The 20140-nt window shown below is 37.9% G+C and overlaps 1 protein-coding gene across 3 annotated transcripts in view; it reads left to right on the plus strand.

Moving 5' to 3' along the window:
- The window catches only part of ZNF609 (zinc finger protein 609), a 204561-nt gene that overhangs the window by 64085 nt on the left and 120336 nt on the right, over positions 1–20140 (plus strand). The window lies entirely within an intron of this gene.

Genomic DNA, 20140 nt, shown 5'->3' on the forward strand with positions numbered 1-20140 from the left:
ATAAAGGTAATAATTATCAGTTATGTAGAATAATATATACTTTAAAAAAGACATTTTAGCCCTGGCTGGGTAGCTCAGTTTGTTAGAACATTGTCCTGATATGCTTAGGTTGGGGGTTTGATCCCCAGTCAGGGCACATACACAAGAAGCAACCAATGAATGCATAGATAAGTAGAGCAACAAATCAATGTTTCTCTCACACACTCTTTCCCTCTCCCTCTTCCTCTCCCTCTCTCTCCTTCACTTTGTCTCTCTCTGTCTCCTTCTCTCTCTTTAAAATAAGGAAATAAAAGTGAAAAAACATTTTATTATATATATAAAAGTATACTATAAGATGATAGCTTGATGAATTTTTACAATTTGAACACACCCATGTAACCAGCACCCAGATCCAGAAATAAAACATTACTAGCTCCTCTAACACTATGCTAACTTCTAACATCACCTTAGTTTTTCATTTATGTATATACATTTGAGCCTGTGAGAGTCATAAACATAATTGCATATAGTTGTAGTTTGCTCACTCTCATTTCTCTATACTAGTCCATTGTGAAAATATACCACAATTACTTAACAATTCTACTGTTGATGAATATTTGAGCATTTATACTTTTGGATTACTTCTTACCCATTTTTATAAAAAGTATTGTAGGGGCTATGGAAATTTTCTGAAATATAATACTGAGGAAATCTGAAAATTTTTATTTATCATTTCTCTAGAAATTTCATAAAGGTGATTTTACACCCTTTACTTAGAAACTCATTTGTCCACATATATTTCAAACCTCTCACTTAAGTTATCCATTACCTCAGTCAGCTTTTGCTGTATAAAAAGCAACCCAACTTAATGGCTTAAAACAACAATTATTTACTTAGCTTTTCTTAATTCTGAGGGCTAGCAGTTCAGGCTGTATTCTGCTATGTGGTTCTGGTGATCTGTGCCAGACTCCGCTTACCTTGGTTGGGCCAACTGAGCTACCTTCTCCCTGTGGTTGCTCCTCCTCTAGCATGCTGTATAAGGGGAGTCTCCCTGCCCAGGAGGAAGTGCAGGATGTGTGCCTGGCCTCTGGAAGCGCAGGCAGAGAATTGCCACTGCTTTGCTTCCTTTGCTTTGTACTGTCCAAGGCTAAAAGCAAGTCACATGGCTAGCATAGGTTCAAGTGGTAAAGAAGTAGAATTCCATCTCTCTTTTTTCCTTTTAAGATTTTATTTATTTTTTATTTTTTTAAAGATTTTATCTATCTTTAGAGGGGTAAGGGAAGGAGAGAGGGAGAGAAACATCAATGTATGGCTGCCTCCTGTGCATCATCTGGGAACTGGCCTGCAACCCAAGCATGTGTCCTGACTGGGAATCAAACCAAGACCCCTTGGTTCGAAGGCCCACGCTCTATCCACTGAGCTACACCAGCCAGGGCATTAAGATTTTATTTTTTATTGCTGGGGGATGTGGTGATAATAAGGGGAGTAAATAGTATTAGGAAAAAGTACAATAAAGATTAAATTTTTTAAAAGATTTTTATTATTTATTTTTAGAGAGAGGAGAAAGGAGGGAGAAAGAGAGGGAGAGAAACATCAATGCGTGAGAGAAATATTGACCTGTTGCCTCTCTCCACATGCCCAAACTGGGAACTGGGTCCCGACCCAGGCATGTGCCCTCACCAGGAATCAAACCTGCGACCTTTCACTTTGCAGGAAGATGCTCAACCATCTGAGCCACACACATCAGAGCAGAATTCCATCTCTTGATCAGAGAATTGCAAATGAGTGGATTCAGGGAGGGGAACAATTTGTGACTTTTTTTGCAATATGCAGTATCTAACTTTGCATTTGCTTTTAGGAAAATAAGTCCCAGTGATCCAACTTGACTGACATCTATTTGGTTTTGATGTGCATTCATATAAACTTTTATTTTCACCTGTTTAAAACTGTTTGGAGTAATAGCCCTGGCTGGTGTGGCTCAGTGGATTGAGTGCGGGGCCTGTGAACCAGAGGATCGCGGTTTGATTCCCGGTCGGGGCACGTGCCTGGGTTGCAGGCTGGTTCCCTGCAGGCCAACTCCCTGCAGGGGATGCACGAGGGGCAACCATACATTGATGTTTCTCTCCCTCTCCTTCCCCTCTAAAGATAAATAGATAAATAAAATCTTAAAAAAAAAAAAACTGTTTGGAGTAATAAATGAAACTAGGCCTATCTCCTATGAAGATGGTATTTTAATTTTATTTGTTGTTCTTCTCCCTGCCTTATTTCCTATGCTACTCATTTTATCATTCCAGATGCTTAAGAAGACCTCTTCAACAAAACCTTTCCTGAGTTTTTGTCATTGCACTCCGCCTCTACCCTGGCATCTTTATTCTGAACCCCCATGGCAATATTTAGCTTCCATAATATTTTATTATATCCAGTTGTTTTCATATCTGTCTGTTTTCTCTTATTAGATTCTAAGCTTCTATATGTATCCCCAGTGTCTGACGTGCAAATCTTTTAAAATGATGAATCGTGAGACAGCTTCTAGAGTTCTTTCTTCACCAAATCTAGCTACACTATTTTAGTACAAAATTGCTTATCCCTGTACTTCTCTGCTGCTAATTTGACTAGATGACAGTTACTATTTAGATTTAAGTTACTGAGAAAGGTTAAATGTCACCATCTGGCTGGTGTAGCTCAGTGGATTGAGCACGGGCCTGCGAACCAGAGGATCACAGTTCAATTCCCAGTCAGGGCGCATGCCTGGGTTGCAGGCCAGTTCCCGGCAGGGGATGTACCAGACGCAACCATACATGGATGTTTCTCTCCCTCTCTCCTTCCCTTTCCCTCTAGAAATGAATAAATATAAATAAATAAATAAATAAATATCACCATTCATATATGCAAATAATTGCCATTCTTTTTGTTCTACTCATGTTATTTTGATTAAATACATGTTTTCCCCCTAAGATACTGTGCTTTTATTTAGAATCTAGTGTTTTATATAGATATGCCCTTAATGCTTTGAAAGATGGAGTAATTCAGTATATTAAAAGAACATTTTATTTTTTGTTGGGGGGATGGCTAACAACTCTCAGAGCCTCTGCCCTTTGGGGCAGTTCCTCACCATGTAAGTCCAGTGTCTGTAAAATCAGAAAACACCAGATTCTTACTTTACTGGCTCTCTTAGCAATGAGGCTTTGAGACCTTGACCCAAATTTCACCACCAGATATATCATCTCTAATATTTTCAGACAGTTCCTCGTGTCAAGGGACAGTGGAACACTGTTTACAGCGGTGGTGGTAACAGCACCAAACCGAATCAGTGGCATCAGGGGTTCAGTGAGGAGGGCAGCAGTGTTATCGGACTGATAGTGTGGCATGATTTTGTTAATGGTTCTGGTTGTGTCTCTTGTGCCTGCTTCTTTTCCGAGCCTACTTAGTTACTCACTGACCTTTCATCTTTTGCTTCAATCAGCCAGAGTTTAGTTTCTGTAAGCAGCCATGAACCATGAGTAATTTAGTAAGTAGTTGAATTATGAGAGTAGAAACCACAGTACATATTAAATGTTGTACCAGCGCATGCCTTGGAAAGACTTAAGTAGTAACAAAAGGTTGTCTTTTTTTTTTTTTTAATCTACTGACAGGTTGCTCTAGTAACCTAAAGAAGGGAAGGAGGAATAGCTGCCTCAATGCCCAGATGTTATTGATTGTTCAGATGTTTAAATGCAAGAAATGCACATCTTATTTGGAAACAAAACTCATGAAATATTAGATCTATAATACACAGAAATATGATCAATTATATAACATAGTTTATACATGATTTAAAGAAAGGAAAAATCAGTGGAAGAGTTTTTGGAAACAGGTTTATTGAAGGAGTGTATTGGGCATATTAGGAGTCAAGTAATGGGTAGAATTTGGATAGAAAGAAGAAATGTTTGGAAAAGTACATGCCAGTCAGGAAAATGTAATTGTTAATTATTGTCACTGAGAACTTTTAATAATATTTAGATGTCCCTGCTTCATATTGAGCGAAAACCGAAAGTATAAAAGGAAGGGGGATGTTAGGGTTATATATTTAAGTAGGCCAGAAAAGTGTGTGTTTTTACTCTTAGTAATTGTCGTGAGTGGGTATATACATGCGAATGTTACAAGTCTGCCTGTGAAAACTATGTGGACATTTACTTATTTTTATTTTTTGTAGATACTCATTTTTGCAGAATTTCTTGTTTTCACATTCCCTGAAGGCTATCAACATTTTTTAAGGGGCAGGAAGATTTAGCTTTTCTTTCTTTCTGTTTTTTTTTTTTTTACTTTAAAAAAAAACTCATCTATAAATAAAGTTTTGAAACTCATGCTTTTTAAAATCTGTTGATAACCAGTAATTTATTTTTCTGTCAGCTGTCTGAAGCCTTGCTCCCATGATTATTTTGCAAACTTTATTGTAGCACTGATTTGTCTTACTCTGTTCTAATTTATGTTTTTACATTTGATTGCCAACCTCCCCATCCCTATCTATGAGCTGTTTGATAAAGACAGATTCTTATTTATCTCTTCTTCTCCAGCACCTGGCATGTAATTGAGCTCAATAATTTTTTAAAAAATATTTAATGAATTCTTTAAGTGCTCTTTTAAAGAAGTTGAGAGAATTAAGATTTTTCTTTAGCTCAGTGTTATCATGGACAATAAGTATTGTATAGCTGATCTGGTATGTATGTTTATTTTAGTTGTGTGAAAAGACTTAAGACACCTTGGTCCAGCTATGATTTGTTTTGGGATCTAGTGATTTATGACAGTTCACTAGCTCTGGCCTGGAGTTGTGATGTTATGCTTTTTTTTAAATAGACTTTATTTTTTAAACTTTTTTTGATTTACAGGAAGTTTGAGACAATAGTACAGAGTTCTCATATATCCCGCCCCCATATTCCCCTATTGTTAACATCTTACTAATTAGTATGGTACATTTGTTACTATTACTTAACCAATATAAGATGTTATTATTAACTCATTTCCATACTTTATTCAGATTTTCTTAGTTTTTGCCAAATATCCTTTTCTATTCTAGGATCCCATCCAGGGGACCACATTAGTTTAGTTATCATGTCTCCTGAAACTCCTCTTCACTGTGACAGTTTTTCAGATTTTCCTTGTTTTTGATGACCTTGACAGCTTGGAGGTGTTATAGTCAGATATTGTGTAGAATGCCCTCAAATGATATTTACCTGATGTTTCCCTCAGGATTAGAATGTAGTTAATGAGTTTGGGAAATAAGAACCATAGATGTAAAGTAACATTTTCACCCATTATATCAAAGATACATACTATTTACATGATTTAGCATATTGATGTTGAACTTGATCACCTGGATAAGATAGTGTTAGTCAGGTTTTTATACTGTTAAGTTACTCATTCCCCATCCTTTGCTACTGTGCTCTGTGGGAGAAAGTCACCATGCATAGCCCACCCTTAAGGGGTGAGGAGTCGAGTGCTCTCTGTCCTTGAGATCAGAGTGTCTACATAAATTATTTGGAATTCTTCTGCATGGATGATTCTGTTACGCTTTTTAATGACTCAGTTTATGGTGGTGAGGAAGGTGGGAAGCTGTGCGGTGTTTGACAGAACTCCCCATCTCCGAGGGTATGGTCCCTAGGTTCTTGTTTCTGTAGATAGTCGTGCCCCAGTGCTCTAAGTAAACACTATTGGGTTGTGATTTATTGGTCTACATTGCTTTTGCTTCACTGCATTTTGCTTCCTAGACTTTCTTTTCTTTTAAAGATTTTATTTATTTATTTTTAGACAGAGTGGAAGGGAGGGAGAGAAACATCAATGTGTAGTTGCCTCTCGAGCGCCCCCAACTGGGTTGAACCAGCCCACAAGCCCAGGCATGTGCCCTGAGAATCAAACCAGTGACCCTCTGGTTCACAGGCTGGTGCTCAATCCAGTTAGCCACACCAGCCAAGGCTAGATTTTCTTAAAAATGATGTTAGTGAGCTTCTGGAAAACACTAACTGATTTGTCTATGTACCTGTGTCCCAAAAAAATGTACCTCATGCTCTGATGGTTTATGAATAGTCAGCTTCAGTTTTAAGGAAGGAGGAGATTTTATGATTATATGCAGCCATATTGCATAGTGAAAGGAAATATCTGTTATAACTCATACTGCTTTAGTAGCCAAAGATCAAGACCCACTGAAGTAAATAGAGGAATGTGTATCTTCACCTTTTCTTAAATGTTTATGTCTGATGCATGACTGCCAGAGTAAATATTTCACTCTAGTCTGTCAGTTCAGATCACTGGTTTTGAGTGTGGTCCCCAGATCAGCAGCATCACCATCATATGGTAGTCTGTCAGAAATGCAGGTTTTTATCTCCGTCCCGGACCTGCCATCTCAGAAATCCTGGGGTTGAGGCCCGCCAGTCTTTCTGAACAATTCCCTTCCTTCCCTCATAATGAGTCTGATACATTCTTAAGTTTGAGTATCTGGTTTGGTTTACTGAGTGTGCATGGTAGCCTTTATAGCAATTCTTGCAGCATATTGCTTTTCCTACAGAGTAGCATTTGCTTTTCCTAAAGGGCCATGAAAAATATTTGCTCTTTTAATTAGAGTTTCTGGTTCCTAAAATGGTAGTTCATATTCTCCTCCCTTAAGATCACATTTGCTCAACTGTTATATCTAGAACAGGGTTGGCAAGTCACAGACTGCAGACCAAACCAGGGCTACCTCCTATTTTTGTACAGTCTGTGAGCTAAGAATGGTTTTAACCATTTTTAAAAAAATGGTTTTATTGTGATATGATTTACATACCATAAATTTTGCCCATTTAAAGCATACATTTCAAAGGTTTTTAGTGTATATTCACAGAGTTGAATAGTTCATCAGTGTCTACTTTTAGAACACTTTTATGGCCCCCAAAAGAACCTGTATACTCGAGCAATCAAATAACCCAAATACTCATTATGTTTAAATCAGCATGCCTAAAACAATTTTTATCTTTTGCCTCAACCTGATTGTCTATTGATATTCTATATCTTGGTATTGCTTAATGGGTCATCCACTCAATTGCTGAAGCTGAAACAGAATTGTCCCAGATCCTCTCCTTTTCACTTATTCCAGAAGTTGTGTCATGTGAATGATTTCTTTTAAAAATATTCTTTGTCCTCTCCATCGCCACTTCTCTGCTTTAGTTGGCCCTTACCACTTACTACCTGCTTCATCCCAGTCACTTCCTGGTTGGTCACCCTGCTCCAGATTTAGCATCTCTCAGACCTTTCTCTACTTGGCTGCCAGGTTATCTTTCTAAAATGACAGCGTGATATCAGACTCCTACGTAAAATATTTTCATTATTTCCCCAACACAGTTTCAGAATCCCATTCCAGTCTGCTTTTTCTAGCTTTATCTTCAACCATTCCTCTTTTATCTCAGCCATACTAAGGTACTTGCAGTTTCCTAGACATGCCATTGGATTTCATAACTCCTATTTTTTTATGTCAGTGTGCCTTTGTACATACTTGTTTTCTCTGCCTAGAACACCTTTCTCTGCCATTTTTTTAAATCAAATAACTTCTACTTCTGTTTCAAGAATCACTAGGAATTTTACTCTGGGAAACCCTTCTTTCCCAAGGTCTCATATGAATTTTGTCATAGCATTTAACACACAATTCTGTATGAATTAATTCTCTCTTTTCCATCTAGGCTGTAAGATTTTGTTGATGGCAAGTGTTATGTCATTTTTACTTTAGGTGCTGTGTATTAGTCACTATAGGACCTGGTTCCAAGTAGCTGTTCCATAAATGCTCATTGCCTTAATGAATCTCATTCAAAAAAGAAAAATAAATAAATAGAACAAAAAGGTTTTCAGCCTGACAGAATCATATAATTTGAAAGGACTATCGGGCCTATTGGAATACAAGTGGATATGCTTTATACTTTATACAGTTCACTGGTTTTTGGTATCCAGATTCATGCAAAAGCAATTAAGGTAATTTTTGTCAACCAGACATATGGTGCTAGGTTGGAAGTTCTCTTTTCAGGCTGGTTTTTCTTCTATAGCCTTATCTGAACCCCTTTCCAAGGTCATGGGTCACTGTCAGTCTTAGCCCAGGGTTTTCTCAACAGCAATGCTAGGTCTAATCCCTTTTCCTAAATCCTCTAATCGGTCAGCAAACAAACCCCTTTTTACAAGTCTAGCATGAAAGCCATGAGCTGGAAATACAGGTCAGGTCCACTGTTGGTTAAAAGGCATTTGATTTTCAGTTTCCAGATTGCCAGTCTGCTTTCTCTTCTGCTGTTGGCCATCAAGTTATAGGTGTTGTACCGCATGTATCAAGGTGGTCCCCAGATGGTGAACAATTACAGAAAGCTGTAATTTTCCTATAATGAAAGAACTATGTTCCTATGGTTTTTCCATTCTGATCAGCAGGTAAAAGAGGTTAAGAGCGGCTACTTACCATGATTAAATTAGACTAGGAACCCGCCTCTGCTTGAGGTACTTTCAGCCAGAGATGCTGGATAAAAGGGAAGAGGAGATAAGGGTTGGTATGGTGAGAACATCCAGATAATCAAGATTTTAAAAAATAAATTTATTGCAATATCTATATAGTAAAAATCATACAGTTTAAGTGTCAGATTGATGGTTTTTGACAAATGAATACCTCCGTTCAACCAGTACCCAACCTGAGATAAAGAATATTTTAATTTCCATGGAAAGTACCTTTGTGTCTCCTTGCAATCAGCCTTTTCCTTCCATCCATTACTACCAACCACTAACCTGATTTCTAGCACTACATAGTAATTGCACCTGGGCCAGGGTTTTGTATAAAAGGAACTATACAGTATATACTTTTTTATGTTCAGCTTCTTTTTCTCAGTACATCTTTGAAAGTTGTCCATATTGTTTTATATATTAGCTGTTTATTTTTATTGCTGAGTACATGACTTAATTGTATAGGTATACCACAATTTGTTTATTCACCAATGAAGCAAACTTGGGTTATTTCTAGTGTGGGCTTTTATAAATAAAGTTGTGCATATCTATGTATATATTTTGTTTATGAATTTCTTTTTGTTGTTATTGTTGTTAAATACCTAAGAGTAGGATTAGTGGGTCATATGGTAAGAGTATATTTAACTTTATAAGAAATCAGTACGGGCCTGTGAACCAAAGGATCACGGTTCGATTCCCAGTCAGGGCACATCACATGCCTGGGTTACAGGCCAGTTCCCAGCAGGGGATGCACGAGAGGCAACCATACATTGATATTTCTCTCCCTTTCTCCTTCCCTTCCCCTCTAAAGATAAATGAATAAAATCTTTTTAAATAAATAAATACAATGACATTACATGTTGGAACATTAAAAAAAACAGTAAGCTATTTTTCTCAGTGGTTACACTCTCACCAGCAGCTCGATGAGAGTTCTAAGTGCTGCACATCCTTTCCAGAGCTGATGTTATTTGTCTTCTTCATTATAATATCCTAGTGGATTTAAAAATCTCATTGTGATTTTAATTTTTCATTTTGTGATACTGTTATAAATGGTATTTAATAAAATTGTATTTTTTATTTATTTGTTGCCAGCATATAAAAATGCAGTTAAATTTTGTATATGATCTTATATCAAAGTCATTTAGTTCTTATTTCTAGCAGGGTTTTTTGGTTTGCTTTGTTTTAAATTCCCTAGGATTTTTTTACATAGACCACCATGGTGTCAGTATTACACTTACCTTATTCAGCTTTATGTAGTAAGGGTAGAATCCATGTAATCTGAATTTTTGGCTTGTTTAGTCTTCTGGCTAGATATTTGAAAGCCTAAGCCTTATAGACCTCTGCAGTCATGTTAAGATGACATAATTGAAGTGGAAACATTGAATATGAAGTGGATGAATACATTTGCAGTAATAATCTTATGTAGAATTGTTATGGCAGATGGTAAACAAGGCTGTTTTGCCCTCTGGGCTTTTGAAAATTTAGAAAGAAAGCCCCATGCTCTGAAGAACAATAAAATTTGTCTGAGGCCCAAAAGAAGCACTTCCTAAAACCAGGTTACAACTAGGGATAACAGAATTACCTCTGGCCATTCGTAAGGCTGTTTACCAATTCACTGATTGGACAAATATTTAGGGAGTGCATGTCCACCAGAGAGCAGGCACTGTTTTGGTACTTGGGATACACCAGTGAACAAAACAGTTTTAAAAAATTCCTGTTCTGATTACATTCTAGTGAGAAAAATACACAATAAATATTAAGCAAATATGAAAATCTGTCTATTTAGACCAAAAAGGGCTTTGAAGAAAAATGAGGTAGAGAAGGGGAATAAGAGTGTATAGACCCTCACATGTTTATAAGACCCTTACAGACCACTAGATTAAAGCTAGAGAGTCATCAGTCACCTCACAGACCAAGTAGCAGGAAAAAAAGATAATTCATAATTATTCAGTCACTGATGATCCTCCCATGAGGATGATTTCAAGTTTAGATATATATTTGCCATTGATTTGCTTCTCCAACCTAATTGTCCTATTTGTAAGGAAGAATTTTAGGAGAAATGGTTCCAAGCAAACTACACTAACCCCTTACCACAAAACATTCCATTTTCACAGAAAAATATTTAATTTCTCCAACATCTACATATGCAGTATAAGAAACAAGGGTCATAACCTTACATAATTACAGAACTGTTCATTTTACCACCTTGCTTAGAAATGGTTAATATTATATTTGAGATCAGTGAAGAAAAGGAAGTAAAAAGGTGCCACTTTTCAGTAATATTCTTCTTATGGACACTGTAAAACATAAGCTGTCATAAAAACAACACTACACCAGATGGCTGTTAAATCCGGTGCTTTTCATTACGGATTGGTGAATCAATAGAAATTAGTTAATGTGTCCAGTTAATAGTACTGGTTAGAATCCCTGAAAAAAAAATTTAAGACCATCTACTAAAACAAACTACTTGATGAAATATTCAAAATTGAAAAGGAAGCACAGGCCTGCGAACCAGAGGATCGAGGTTCAATTCCCAGTCAGGGCACATGCCTGGGTTTCAGGCCAGTTCCCTGCAGGCCAACTCCCAGCAGGGGACGCACGAAAGGCAACCATACATTGATGTTTCTCTCCCTCTCTCCTTCCCCTCTAAAGATAAATAAATAAATAAATAAAATCTTTTTAAAAATTGAAAAGGAAGTTTTTGGTTCAGGGGTAGGAAGAATCAGCATCCTTAAAATATCCATTTTACCCAAAGCAATCTATAGATTCAGTGCAATTCCTATCAAGGTTCCAATGATGTATTTCTCAGAACTGGAACAAGTATTTCGAAAATTTATATGGAACCACAAAAGGCACTGCATAGCAACAGCAGTCCTGGGAAAAAAGAACAAAGTTGGAGGAATCACACTACCTAATATGAAACTATAAGGCCATAGTAATCACAACTGCATGGTACTAGCATAAAAACTGACACATAGATCAATGGAACAGAATAGAGAGCCTGAAAATAACCCACAACTTTATAGTCAATATTCGAAAGAGGAACAATGGGCTAAAGATAGTTTATTTAATAAATGGTGTTGGGAAAATTGTGCAATACATGCAGAAAAATGAAACTAGACTGCCTTCTTACACCACACACGAGAATAAATTCAAAATGGATCAAAGACTTAAATGTTATATCTCAAACCATAAAAATCCTAGGAGAAAACATAGGTAGCAAAATCTTGGACATTACCCATACCAGTTTTTTATCAGATACATCTCCCAGGCAAGGGGAACAAAAGAAAAGTAAACAAATGGCACTACATTGAACTAAAAAAGTCTTTGCACAGCAAAAGAAATCAACAAAGTGAAAAGACAACCCAAAGAATGGGAGAACATATTCAATGATACATCTGGCAAGGGGTTAATATCCAAAATTTGTATCTTACAAAACTTAGCACCAAAAAAACCCCAAACAAACCCAATTCAAAAATGAGCAAAGGACTTGAATAGACACTTCTCCAAAGAGGAGATACAGATGGCCAATAGACTTATAAAAGATGCCCAATGTCACTAATCATGAGAGAAATGCAAATTAAAATCACAATGAAATATCATCTCATATGTGTCAGAATGGCTATCATTAATAAATCAATAAACAACAATTGCTGGCTAGGATGTGGAAAAAGGGGAACCCTTTTGCACTGTTGGTAGGAATGCAGATTGGTGCTGCCGCTGTGGAAAGCAGTATGGAGATAACCTCAAAAAATTCAAAATGGATCTGCCTTTTGACCCAGTGATCTCACATCTCAGAATACATCTGAAGGAACCCAAAACACTAATTTGAAAGAACATAAGTACCCCTGTGTTCATTGCAGCATTATTTACAGTGCCAAGATATGGAAGCAACCCAAGTGTCCATCAGTAGATAAGTGGATAAAACAACTATGGGACATTTACACAATGGAACACTACTTGGCTATAAAAAAAGAAAAGAAAATTTTACCCTTTGCAACAGTATGGATGGATCTGGAGAACATTTTGCTAAGTAAAATAGGCCAGTCAGAAAAATTCACTCACGTGGAATCTAGTGAACAAACTGGACTAACAAGAAAATGGGGACAAACTCTTAGGCGGAGAGCAGGATGGCAGCTAGTGCAGGGGGAAGTTAGGGGGGGTGGAGGGATTGGGCAAAAAGGAAAAAGGACTCATGGATATGGACAACAGTGTGGTGATTGCTGGGCGGAGGGAGGTGTAAGGTGACTAAATGGTAGAGGAAAAAATACAATAAAGATTAAATTTAAAAAAAGAAAATTAAATCTTTGAAAAAATAAGGTATTATGGAAATCTTTCCCTTAGTTCATGTGTTAGTGCTGCTTTGTATCAGGAATTTACATGAAAACCCTGAGTACAAGCCCACAAATTATTTTATACAGTTTTGCATGGGAGAAACTCAGTTTTGCCTTCAGGCCTGAATTCTGCATTAAATTATGTTTTCAAAATGGTGAATCTAATAGTAACAAATGCTTACAATAGGACTCACTGTGTGCTAATACTGTTGTGAGAAGTTCGCATATATGTACTAATTCAATTATCACAAGGTAATAATGTAGGTACTTTTATGTCATCTCATCTGTGGCTGAGGAAATGAGGTACAGATCAGTTATATAGCTAGAAAGTAGCAGAGCCAAGATTCAGAGTCAGGTAATCTGATTCCAGAGTCATTCTGGGCGTTTTTTTTTAACTTAAAAAAATCCAGTGAAACATATATAACAAAAAAATTTATCACCTTAACCATTTTTAAGTGTACAAATCTACTGATAAATAGAATATGCAGAGTATCAATATGTTCACATTGTTGTGCAACCAATCTCCAGAAGCCTTTTCATCTTGCAAAACTGAAACCATATCCGTTAAACAATTTCCTATTCCCTTCTTCTCTGCCTTTGGCAACTATGATTCTACTTTCTATCTCTCTGAATCTGACTACTCTAGGTACCTAATAAAGTAGAATCATACAGTATTTGTCTTATAACTGGCCTATTATACTTAGCATAATGTTCTCAAGGTTCATTCATGTTGAACCATGTATCAGAATTACTTCCTTTTTAAGATCGAATAATATTTTATTGTATGTATATAGCACACTTTGTTTATCCATTCATATTATTTTGATGAATACTGGGTTGCTTCCCCCTTTTGGCTGCTGTGAATAATGCCACTATGAATATATGTGTGCAAGTATTAGCTTAAGTCCCAGCTGGCTGATATGGTAATTTTATGTTTAATTTTTTTGAGAAATTGCTATATTGCTTTTCTTAGTAGCTACATCATTTTTTTCTATTCCTATACCAACAGTACGGCTCATCTAATGGTAGTAGGTTATCAGAACTCAACTAAAGTTTATGCCAACAGTGCACAAGGGTTCCAGTTTCTCTATATCCTCACCAACATTTATTGTTTGTTTTTTGTTTTTGTTTTGCTTTTGAGAAATCAGCTGATAGTCTTATGGGAACTTCTTTGTAAGTAACTGTCTCCCTTTGTTGTTTTTAAGATTCTCTCCTTATCTTTAATCCTGGGTAATGTAATTATGATGTGTCTCAGTGCATTTCTTCTTGGATTTCTTGGAGTCCGAGTTTCTTTGGGACTCTCTCAGGTTGCTGGACTTGTATGTCTACTTCCTTTGCCACATTGGGGTAGATTTCTTTCATTATTTGTTCAAATAAGTTTTCAGTTTCTTGCTCTTCATCTTCTTCTGGCACTCCTATGATTTGGGTGTTGAAATGTTTAAAGTTGTCCAGGAGGTTCCTAAGCCTCTCCTTATTTTTTTTGAATTCTTGTTTCTTCATTCTGTTCTGGTTCAATGTTTATATCTTCCTTTTGTTCCAAATTGTTGATTTGAGTCCCGGTTTCCTTCCCTTCATTCTTGGGGTCCCTGTGTATTTTTCTTTACTTCACTTTGTATAGCCCTCACTTCTTCCTTTATTTTGTGGCCATTCTTAGTCATTTCTGTGAACATCCTGATAACCAGTTTTTTGAACTCTGCAACTGATAGGTTGGCTATCTCCTTGTCACTTAGATCTTTTTCTGGAGTTTTGATCTCTTCTTTCATTTGGGCCATACTTCTTTTTCGCGGTCCCCCTGTACATTTTAAGGGGGCAAACTTAGGTATTCTCCCAGCTGGAGCAGTTCACTTTGCCATGTTTTGGCTCTGTGTGTGGGGGAGGAGTCTGAGAGGAAACAATGCTGCTTTCTCTGCTCTCGTCCTGCTTTCAAGAGACTGGAAGTTTCTCCTGCTGTCACAATCCCCACAGGTTTTTACATCCAGAGGTTCTGAGAATTTATTTTCCCCACGCTGGAACCCTGGGTCCTATGCTTTGTCTCGCTCCCCAGTTGTTCCTCCCAGTTTATCTGCACCCAAATGTGGTACCGCCTGGTCCACCAGCCGCTGCCTTACCTCCCCAGTCCACCAGCAGCTGCTGCCTTGCCCCACGTCCTCTCCTCCCTGGCTGCCTGTCTCCGACACCCCCTACCAGCCTGGATGAGTGCTTTTTTAATTTCTTGGTTGTCAGACTTCCATATAGTTCGATTTTCTGGCAGTTCTGGTTGTTTTTTGTATTTAAATTGGTTGTTTTCTTCCAATGGTTGTGCAAGGAGGGGAAGTGTATCTACTTATGCCTCCATCTTGGCTAGAACTCCAGTAATATTTTTACTTTTTAATTTTATTTTTTAAAAGATTTTATTTATTTATCTTTAGACGGAAAGGAAGGGATGGAGAAAGAGAGGGAGAGAAACATCAATGTGTGGTTGCCTCTCACATGTCTCCATCTGGGGACCAAGCCCTCAACCCAGGCATTTGCCCTGACTGGGAATCAAACCGGGGACCCCTTGGTTCTCAGACTGGCACTCGATCCACTGAGCCACACCAACCAGAGCCAAAAATTGTTTTGTACAGAGAGTTAAATAAGGGGTCAATTTTTCAAACTTACCTAAAAATTTAACATAGAAAATTTTTACCTTCCCTCCTAGCCACTAATATTTAACACTACTAGCCCTGGCTGGTGTAGCTCAGTGGATTGAGCACAGGCCTGCGAACCAGAGGATCGCGGTTCAATTCCCAGTCAGGGCACATGCCTGGGTTGCAGGCTGGTTCCCTGCAGGCCAACTCCCAGCAGGGGATGCACGAAAGGCAACCATACATTGATGTTTCTCTCCCTCTCTCCTTCCTCTCTAAAGATAAATAAATAAATAAAATCTTAAAAAAAAAACCACTACTAGTCTTTGTCATAATAGCAGTGTAGATAATTAAGGGTTTTTTTGTGGTGACTAGATTTAGTGTGTATTTAAAGTTATTCACCACTTGGGAGAATTTTTAAATTATTATTTATAGCCTTCTGACTTGAAAAAGGATTTAATCCAATTTACAATAAATAAGGCATGCAATAGGATTTTTATTTTATTTTTTTTTATTCTAACCATTACATTTAGTTCTTTTTACTGACATTTTTGGTAGGAATGAAATTGTGGCTCTTGGGGGTAGTCCAGACTCATTTATTTGAAATTTTGGCATTTGGTATGTCAGGTATTATCCAAAATGCTAAAATATCTGCCACCAAACTCTGAAGTGGAATTCTTATCCTTTTCATTAGCCAGTGGTCACAATTTTTTATACATCTAAAAAGCATTGAGAACTATTAAGGTACTGCTTTTGTTTGCACTGATTCGCTCTTCTCCCTCTGTGTGTGCCCACGCAAACTTGTGGAACTGTGAGGACGTTAAGTATATTGTCTGTAGGTTGAAGTATTACACAGAGTGTTAAAATATATATTTAATTTTTAATTTTTTGATTTTAGAGAGTGAGGGAAATGGGTTGGGGGAGACAGAGAGAGAGAGAAAGATGGATTTGTTGTTCTATTTATTTATCCATTCACTGGTTGATTTTCATATGTGCCCTGACATACTCGCAGCCTTAGCATATCAAGACAACATTCTGACAAACTGAGCTAGGTGGCCAGGGGTCTTCTAAATTTTTATTCAATAATGACAGTTTGTTCCAAGGGCAAAAAACAAAACTTATATGGGGCTGAAATTTGTAGTTGGGATTGGTGGAAATCCAAAAATAAGGTTGAGAAAAACAGTAGAGGTCATTTTATGAAGACTCGACAATTTTGAATGAATCTTAGTCAGTGGAATACTCCTGAAGACTTTTTGAGCAGGGTAATGAATGATATCATAGAAATAGTACTTTAGGAAGTTGAATTCTTTTTTTAGTTTTTATTTTATTTTTTATTTTTAGAGAGAGAGGAAGGGAGGGAGAAAGAGAGGGAGAGAAACATCACTGTGTGGTTGCCTCTCATGTGCCCCCACTGGGGGACTTGGCCTGCAACCCAGACATGTGCCCTGATTGGGCATTGAACTGGTGACCCTTTGGTTCGAAGCCTGCACTCAATCCACTGAGCTACACCAGCTGGGGCAGAAAGTTGAATTCTGATAGTGGTATATGGAAAGATTGTCTTAAAGGAAGAAACACCAAGAAATCACTTAATAGACCACTGCTGTAACACACACACTAATGATTCTTGATGGCTACCTTAACCTTAGGTGCTCCATTTTAATCTGGTTTCTTTTAAATTTCCATTCTTAACCTCTCCCAAGAACCCACCATATTGAACTTCCTTCAATTCTGCTGTATGTTTTTTTTTTTAATATTTTATTTATTTATCTTTTAGAGGGGAAGGGGAGGAGACAGGAAGAGAAACATCAATGTATGGTTGCTTCTTGTGCATCCCTTGATGGGAACTGGCCCCTGCCGGGAACTGGCCTACAACCCAGGCATGTGCCCTGACTGGGAATCTAACCGTGATCATCTAGTTTGCAGGCCCGCGCTCAATCCACTGAGCTACACCAGCCAGGGCCTGCTGTATGTTTTTTTTCAAAGTGTTAGTGCATATGTTTCTCTGCCTATCACACTTTAACTTCTTCTTCTTATCCTTTCTTTCCACCCTCACCCCTCACTTCTTAGCGCACGTGCAAGAGAGAGAGAGGGAGAGGGAGAGGGAGAGGAGCAAAACCTCTAGAAAACCTGGGTTCTCATCCTCATTCTGCCTCTTTTTAGCTGTTTGACTTTGGCAGTTAATCTCTTAAAGCCTCAATTTCTTCATCTATACAATGTAGATAATAATAATACTACTTTATGGTGTCATTGGGAGAATTAACGGGTAAATATATGGAGTACTCTTAAAATGGTACTTGAGCCCTGGCTGGTGTGGCTCAGTGAATTGAGCACCGGCCTGGGAACCAAAGGGTCACCAGTTCAATTCCTAGTCAAGGCACATGCCTGGGTTGCAGGCCAGGTCCTCAGTTGGGGGGGGGGGGGCACGTGAGACGCAATCACACATTGATGTTTCTCTCCCTCTCTTTCTCCTTCCCTTCCCCTATGTCTAAAAATAAATAAATAAACAAACAAATACATACATACATACATTTTAAAAATAAATAAAATGGTACTTGGCAATTAAGTGTTATATAAATGTTGTTGTTGTTGTTGTCTGGTTCATACTCATTTATCTGATCTCAGTTGAGATTTTACTTCTGGGAAGTCTTTGCTGACCCAGAGCTGGATTAGATGCTCCTTTGTTGTGTTCCCATAGACTCCTGTACTCCCCTTGTCCTGTATCATCATCGCCTAGCTGTTTGACTGGCACAAGTTATTTTTCTGCTAGCATCACATCATCATATCCTCCTTGACGCGCACGTAGTAACTGCTCAATAAATACTTATTGTCTAGCATACACATACAGTTCAAATAGAAAACTTAAATTGACTGCCATCTGGGAAAATTTTGGTATTTGAACTAAATTATTGCTGCTTATTTCAGAGTTTCATTTTACAGATTCCTTTGTATAGCATTGAAACTCTAAAACACTTTCATTATCTTACTTTATTTAGTGTTTTGTTTTGTTTTCTGTCACCATTCCCTTTTAGTCAGCAAGTCTTTCATCTAGACCTTGACCCCAAAAGTTAAGGTTTTTCGATTTCATCCTATTTCCATTCTTCAGTCTGAAATCAAGCAGTTGTACTAAGTGACCTTTTTAAGCCTGGAAGGAATTCATGCACTTGCAGTTAAGTTCACCACTTTCGCTTTAACTGGAAAATGAAGAAGTGCCCAGGGAGGGAATAATTCCCAGAACCGGCCCTAACCTTGTGAACTGTTTTAATGTGGAGCCTCAAAGATGTAAATTTTTCATTTAAGTCAAAGGAGTGCTTGTTATTCTGCCTTAATTGCAACATCTGTTTGGAAAGAAAAGCTAGCTTGGCTTAAAGGGGGAATCAAAAGGAGATGATGACAGTGAGATTCTAGTCCTAGAGATAAAAAGTCAGCTGGGGATGGGGTGGAGGAGAACCCCAAGGATGAGAAGTGGCTGAGTGGCAACAACCAAATGGAAGGGATGATAGCTATAGCTGAGACCCTGGAATCTGTAGCAAAGAGACCACTGGTGCCCCAGGCAGGACCTTTAAAAGCCGCCCTGCAGAAGAGCACCAGAAGAGCCACCTTTGTGTGAAGTATTCCCAGTACTGACATTTATTTATCACCTGCTGTGTACCAGGTGCAGTGGCTATTGTTGGGGGTGATTAAAAAATGACATGGCCTCCTAGAGAATTTTGGTGATGACTGTAGTTAAGTTTTGGGGGAGTCAAAAGTTACATGTGATTTTCAACTGTACAGGGGTTGACATCCCTAACCCCCACATTTTTCAAAGATCAGTCATACATTAATAACTGCTAACATTCCCCGCCACATCCAAGGATATAAACATCATGAGAACACAGACCACATCTGGTTTGTGTCTGGCACATAGTAGTTGCTCAATAGGTATTAACTGAATAAGTGAACTTGTTTAAGCTCTTTTAGCATTCCACCTTTCTCTTCTGTTCACGCCTTTGTGAGGTAAGCAAGATGGATAATTGTGTTCATAAGAGTAACAGTGTAACATAAGACAGAATAAATTGAGCTAAATAAAAAGTTCAAATATGAGACTTTAAAGGAGAAAAATGATAATTCTGGCTTGGTAGGGTCACCGAAGCCTGTAAAAGGACATACTTTTTTAACTAGGCCTTTTAAGGGAATAAAATTTTGACAAACGAGAGTAGAGGGAAATGAGCCCATCTGTGGTGTAGCTGTACCCTGCACCGTGTGGGCTGGTCACTCTGTGCTGCATCCAGAGTGACCACGTGTTTTCCATTCAGCCCTCCTCTTGTTTACCTAGTTGTTTGCTTAATTTTTTTTCAACAAAGGGACCCTTGGCTTTCTGCAACCCATCAGATTCCAATCCAGAGTTTATTCCTTGTTGATATTACTCCCTTACCTAGTAAATCTCTTATTTTCTTTCCTGGAAATGATATACTCTTTCCTACTCATTATTGATATTCTAACATAGGAAACTCAGGGACCTCTACAGGGTAATCTCTTCAGTTTTCTACCCATCTTGTGCATTCATACACACAGGCACATGTTAAGAAAAAGGGGGGAGGAAAAGAAGAAGAGATGGAACAGAGTTTAAAGTAGGATGTTTGGCAAAGGAAAAAAATAAATGAACATTATGAAGGAGATATTGGCAGGACTATCTTAGCTGACTGAATTAGGGGACCAAAGAAGAGAAACAGGTCAAAAGGACTGACTTCTATAGAATGTGTGTGAGTGTGT

The sequence above is a fragment of the Sturnira hondurensis genome, unplaced genomic scaffold (assembly GCF_014824575.4).
Source record: "Sturnira hondurensis isolate 20B ecotype Veracruz unplaced genomic scaffold, ASM1482457v3 Scaffold0008196, whole genome shotgun sequence".
In the NCBI taxonomy this organism is placed as follows: Eukaryota; Metazoa; Chordata; class Mammalia; order Chiroptera; family Phyllostomidae; genus Sturnira; species Sturnira hondurensis.